Source organism: Neofelis nebulosa, chromosome 4, assembly GCF_028018385.1.
Source record: "Neofelis nebulosa isolate mNeoNeb1 chromosome 4, mNeoNeb1.pri, whole genome shotgun sequence".
NCBI classification, from domain to species: domain Eukaryota; kingdom Metazoa; phylum Chordata; class Mammalia; order Carnivora; family Felidae; genus Neofelis; species Neofelis nebulosa.
In genome coordinates, this window is record NC_080785.1 from 36190 (window position 1) to 42515 (window position 6326).

Genomic DNA, 6326 nt, shown 5'->3' on the forward strand with positions numbered 1-6326 from the left:
TTGTGTCTCTCATAGCAGTGGAGATGGGGAGCACAGGGAAGGTGTTCAGCAGCACCAGCTGAGTGAACAAATGCTCCTGCCCCCTCAGACTCTCCTGCTGCCCCAGTTCATTGGGAAAATGTGCCCATCCTGGGAATGACAGTTCTTCTACACCCTTCAAGAGTTTGACAAAGTGTAGGTATTAGATCTCTAACCTCTTCTCTCTGGGTCATTTTGTACACTCTTGTCTCTGGGTCCACCTTGAGCAAAACTCTAAAGTTGATAGTGTTTTCCTTTGGACTTTACTATGTCCCCTTTAGTCTCTGTTTCCCCAGGATCTAAGTTCTCCCAGCCTCCCCCCATGTTTCTTGTCTTGGCGAATATTCTAGCTAAGCTCTTCCCCTCCATTAAGCCTTGCTGCAGTGACTGTGTCGATGGAAAGAGTCTCACCTACAATTACACTAAAAAGTTAGTTAACTTGGCATCTTATCAGCACTCAATGGCTTATTGCAATATATATATATATATGTGTGTGTGTGTGTGTATATATATATATATATATATATAATTATATATATACTGTATAATCTCATGCTTTTAGGAAAATGGGTGAGTAGAGGAGCAGATATTTATGGTAGGCTTGACTTCACCTGATTTCTTTAAATCAACAGCAGGATATGTGAGAGCTGATATAATATCAGCCATTATTTCTTATATTTATTAGTGTACTATATTGAATAATGTCCTCCCAAAATTCATATCCACATTGAATCTGTGAATGTGATATTATTCAAAAATAGGCTCTTTGCAGATACAATTAGGATGTAAGTTGAGATGAGGCCATATTGGGTTAGGGGAGGCCCTTGATTCAATCAAGAAGAGGCCAGTATGCAGATACACATGGGGAGAAGAGGCCACTTGAAGATGCAGTCAGAGCGAAGTTATGTTGCCTGCATGGACAACACCTCTCTCTTGGGTAATTTCAATCAAGCCTCTCAGATCCAGGAAGGTCAGATCAGTGCAACATTGAATATTCATGAGTCATAAAGGAAAGTCCAAAATGTCATCAGTATTCTCTGATTTAAAAGGCTTGCATGTATATAATGAGTAAAAATATGCTTTAGCATCTGGGAAAATTCACTTACATAAAGACACAGTCTGTCAGTGTTGCCCAATAACTATAATTCTGTCATTTTCCCTCAAACAACTCATAACAATACTTTAAAGCCCATAAAAATTAAGAATACATAGTCAAGATTTATTTCAACTAGGCCCAGAAATGATGCTGGGCCTTGTAAACAAAGTCCCAGGAGCATCACCCCTTGGTACAATATTTTAGGCATGGGCACTTTGTGTTCTAACATGGGGTAGATTCTGAAAAATTCAGTATATACATGAATTCTAATTTGTTGATGTCTTTTGTTGAATTTCTAATCCAAAACGTGTTGGAAAATATAAATATTTTTACTAAACAAAATTAAAGAACTAATGCCAGGATAATTTACTTTTAAGTTATTATCAGCCTACATCAGCTGCAAAATCAGCTGTCTGTATGTCAAAGAGAAAGAAAATTACTCTAAGCTTTGTAACTTTCAGGATAAGCAGGTTGTAAATACATATATATTTTACTTTGACCTTGTCTCTTGACTGAAAAAATAGCTACCAATGAACAGAGAAGTCTAGCACGTGGATATCCTCCAATGTACATGGACTTCTCTTTGGAAATGTCCATTTGTGGTTTCTCTTCTAGGTTTCCCCACATCAAAAGTGGAGGATAGTGCTGAAGACCAAGGCTTTGGTGTCAGATTAATAAATTTACACAAACATTTATTGAGTACCTACTATGTGCACACTGAAGATACAATGGTGAACAAAATAGACTTGGTCCCTACCTATGGAGGTCTTATTCTAGTGAAGAAGACAAACAGTAGAGGAGCAAATAACAACAGAATTTCGAATGGGAGTAAGTGCTGTGAAGTAGTGCGGTAGGGTCAGGAGAAAGAGCTTGGGAGGTCAGGAAAGGTTACACTGAGACTTCTGAGGGGACTGAATAATGAATGACCTATGTGAAGATCTTCTGGGAAAGCTTTGAGGTAGAAAACATAGTACATGTCATGGCACTGGTGTAGAAGCAAGCACTACATCTCAGAGACAAGGTGAGCAAAGCAGAGAGAGGAAGAATGGTGGAGGGTGGGCTTTGGTGAAGAGTTTGGCTTTTATTCTAAATGTAATGGGAACCCCCTAGAGGCCTAGGCAAGGAAGAGACAGGATCTAACCCCTGTCTGAGAAAGTGGCCTTGGGAGCTGGGTAGGGGTGGAGACTGCAGGGAAGGTGGGGCATGAAGGGCGGTCAAGAAGCTTCTTCATGATCTAGACAGAGGCACAGCAGGTATGACTGCAGAGGGAGGTGGAGCTGCTGAGAAGTCGTCAGGGGTAGATAGGTTTTGAGGCCTCAGGCCCCAGGATCTGATGGAGACCACAGGACAAGAAATAAGGTTTCCTTATTTGGGGAAGTATTTTTGGCTTGAGCTCCTGGGTAGAGCCATTAACTGGAAAAAAGAAAAAAAAAAGTCAGTGATTAAAAGACTTGGGAGGGAGTGTGGCCCAGTCCTTGAGTAAGTGGGTAGGACTCGTGGCCTCAGATGGGGCACTAAGTTTATCCACTGAGACAAGAGAAAGCCAAACACATGGGCAAAGGTATAGCAGGTTTGACAGCTTCTGGATTGGAGGATAAGGTTCTGGTCTGATTGCTTGTGTTTCATTTGTGAAATCATAAAAGGTGTTGCCTGCATATGATAATGGGAGTGGTCATGGCAGCATCCTGAGAAGAGCAGCAAAAATGTGACTTTGAGGTCTTGGAGGAGGCAAGCATGTTGACTAGGGTACAGAAGGATCCTGAGAGCCCAGAGAACATCTAAAGTTTGTGGTCAGAAGCAAAGCAAGATCACTCACCATGTTGGGGGCTTGGAAGTCTATCAGATTAAGGTTACATAGAACCAAAGGGATAAATCCTTGGTGACCTGCATATGGAGAAGTAACAGGCCAGTGAGGTCTAGGGGGTAGTGCTCCCATCTCTCCCAGGAAGGAAGTGGTAAATTCATTCTACTGGGAGCTGTTTGCAGGATATGTCAGAAGCACTTGGGAGAAAGGCTGTCTGTGCCTTTGTGGGAAAAGACAGTTTGGTAAGGAACCCATGAGGCTCTGGACGTGTCCTTTACACCCTGCCTGGGCAGGGTCATGACAAGGAAGGGCTTGTTCCAGTTCTGGAGTGAATCTAGCTCTGCCATTTAGTAACTTGCTGACCTCAGGCAAGGTACTTCTCATCTGGAAAAGAGAGGTTATAATACTACTTGCTTCAAATTTTGTTATGAACATTGAAAAATTACTAAGTATAGCACTTGATACATTTTTAGGTATGGAAGATCCATTCAATAACTCTTGGGTATTATTATTTGTAAAAATCTAGTTTTCACAATGAAGATGAATCAACTCCACACTCTGTTGTTTCATCATTCCCAAAAAGGAGAGTGGATATTTTGAGAAAATTGTCAAGCATCAGAAAAACCCTCTTGAGAAAGGCATCTTCTAGTGTTGAGGGTACTAACTGAATCTCTGTCCAGCTTTATGATAACAGCTTAGTGTTGGAAACACTTTCTCAAATCAAGAGTTCGGGTACACACACACACACACACACACACACACCACATAAAACACTTATGCCATGCAAGCACATGTGGATTTAGTGCCTCTGGAGAGAGCTTACACCATGTGCTTTAATGAGTGGGAGAGCTGTTGGACAGGCATCCTGGTGACCTGACAGTCTATCATTAAGTAGCTAGTATCTGCCTCTCTAGAGCAGTGCCTGACCGTCTCACTTCTCTGTTTTAAAATTAGACTCCATTTTTTTAACAGAAGAGAAAGCAGTCGTGCTGAAGACTTCTGACTGATTAATATGACTAAAGCCTGCGGACACAGCTGCTTATATCTCCACACTTCCTTACCAACTCCTCAGCATAGTCTTCTTGATAGTGCAATGCTCTGGTTCTGCTCTCTGCTGCGCTAGTGGAATCTGGCACCAACTACATGCACAGGAACTGCAGATTATATAACACAAGGGATTACAGCGTGTTTCGTGGACACAAAGTGTCCTGTTGTTGGAATGGAGATGATCTAGGCCATGCTCTGTAACCTGCTGAGAAAGCCATGGAGAACCGTGGGGATGGACAAAGTTGCCTAAGACTTAGTACCATATTACTGCAGAGCTAAGACCATAATCTAAGACTCATGGGTCTCATTCTAGTGCTATGGATGTGTATTTATTTTACTATTTGTGAAAGAAAAATTAGAAAATCCAGATGAGCGGAAAAAAAAAAAAAAAACATGGTATACATGAGACTTCTCCCACCAAGAGAAAGTCACCATTGACTTTCAGTATACACTTCTCCGTCACTCCCTTCCAGATCCAGTTTGGCACAGCTGAACCTTCTCGGCAGAATTTAGGTCATATATGGAACCCTTGCTGCAAGAGCGTTTGGACAATATACTGTAACTTCCCACTTCCATAGTTTAATGATATAAGTGAACTGAGTAGCATGACATCAAATAGGCCAACCCTCAGGATAGACACCACCATGTGTCAATGTTAACACACACACTTATACAATGTCATTTTAGGGTTGCATAATATTGTTATTCAAACTAGATCTCCTTAATTTAATTTCCTTAAGGCATATGCCTAGAAATAATAAAGCCAGGAAGAGAGTACATGATTTTCCCGGAGGCTTTTACTCTAACAAACTATTCTCCAAAAAATTACATCTACATGTTAGAGTGTTCACTCAACTCCTAACCAATGCTGGTTATTACTTTTTTCCCAAATATTTTCCATTTTCATCACCAAAAAAAAAAGACTCAAACAATATTACCTCTCACATTTCCAATAGCTTTATTTTAAACTACAAAGCAGAAATTGCCTAAGACAAAAAAATTTAGGTGAACAGCTGGAATTCAGGCATTTTGAAATATGTTAGGTTTTAAGCTGGTGTTCTAGCTCAGCACCAAAATGACAAGGAAACAAAATGATTTGTATTCATTCAAGAATTTCCAATGCATTATCACTATTTTTATTTAAGTAAACATTTCAAATACCCAACTAAGCTCAATGCTTTTAAGTCATATGTTTTTTTGATTCAGAGAGATATCAATTTTACCAACTTTATCTGGTCCCATCTCAAAACGTTGTACATTAATGTTCTCTCACTTCACAAGCAGCACTAACTGTACCTTTTATTTTTCCATTTTTATTCTGAATGCTTTTTCAGTTTTTTTGTTTTTTAATCACTGAATTTATCTAAGGAAAGAGGAACAGACACTCTTCACACATATAAACTATGTGTGGCAGCATTACAGTCTTTAGAAATGTAATTGATGACTGGGGCGCCTGGGTGGCTCAGTTGGTCAAGTGTCTGACTTCGGCTCAGGTCATGATCTCATAGTTCGTGAGTTTGGGTGGGCGGACAGCTCGGACCCTGAAGCCTGCTTTGGATTCGGTGTCTCCCTCTCTCTCTCTCTGCCCCTCCCCACTCATGCTCTGTCTTTGTCTCAGAAATAAATAAACATTAAAAAAATAAAGAAAAGAAATTGATGTCTGTGACTTAGGGTGAAATGATTGGAAGCTTGAGCAGAAATGAAGGTAAATCCTAGAACGAAGAAACTCCAAATAATTGAAGGTGTGTAGCTGAATACAAGTGCTCACAACCTTCAAAAAAGAAACTTTATATTTTAATGTCTGCTTTTCTCTCCTTCAGTCTAATTGGTCCAAACCCAAAGCACAGGATTACTCCTTGAGAATTCTAATTCCTGAGCTTTTAAGAAACTTGAAAAAGAGTTTATCGGTTTTAAAGTATAATTTCCCATCATACAGCATTTTTATCAGTCTGGATTCACAGGGGCTCAACAGTGACCCTGGTCATCTTTTCTTCCCAGGCACTTAACAGTGTTTGTAAAACAGACATCATGTGCCCAGCTGGACGTTGGCTTGAGGGAGACACCAAAGAAGTAGGCATGGATGAGGGGCACCTGGTGGCTCACTCAGATGGGCATCCAACTTCAGCTCAGGTCATGATTTCTCAGTCTGTGAGTTAGACCCCATGTCAGGCTCTGCACTGACAGCTCAGAGCCTGTAGCCTGCTTCAGATTCTGTCTCCTTCTCTCTCTTTGCCCCTTCCCTGCCTGCACTCTGTGTCTCTCTCAAAAATAAAATAAAAACATTAAATTTTTTTTTTAAAAAAGAAATATGCATGGATGAGATGAGCATATCAAAAAGCATGACAAGGTAAAAAGTGATGC

The 6326-nt window shown here is 40.5% G+C and overlaps 1 long non-coding RNA gene across 1 annotated transcript; it reads left to right on the plus strand.

Annotated features, from left to right (window-relative positions):
- Positions 1–2795: 2795 nt before the first annotated feature.
- On the plus strand, positions 2796–4277 carry LOC131508346 (uncharacterized). The gene is made up of 2 exons (XR_009259976.1): positions 2796–2897; positions 3891–4277. It is a non-coding gene; the product is annotated as an uncharacterized LOC131508346 (long non-coding RNA).
- The last annotated feature ends 2049 nt before the right edge of the window (positions 4278–6326 follow it).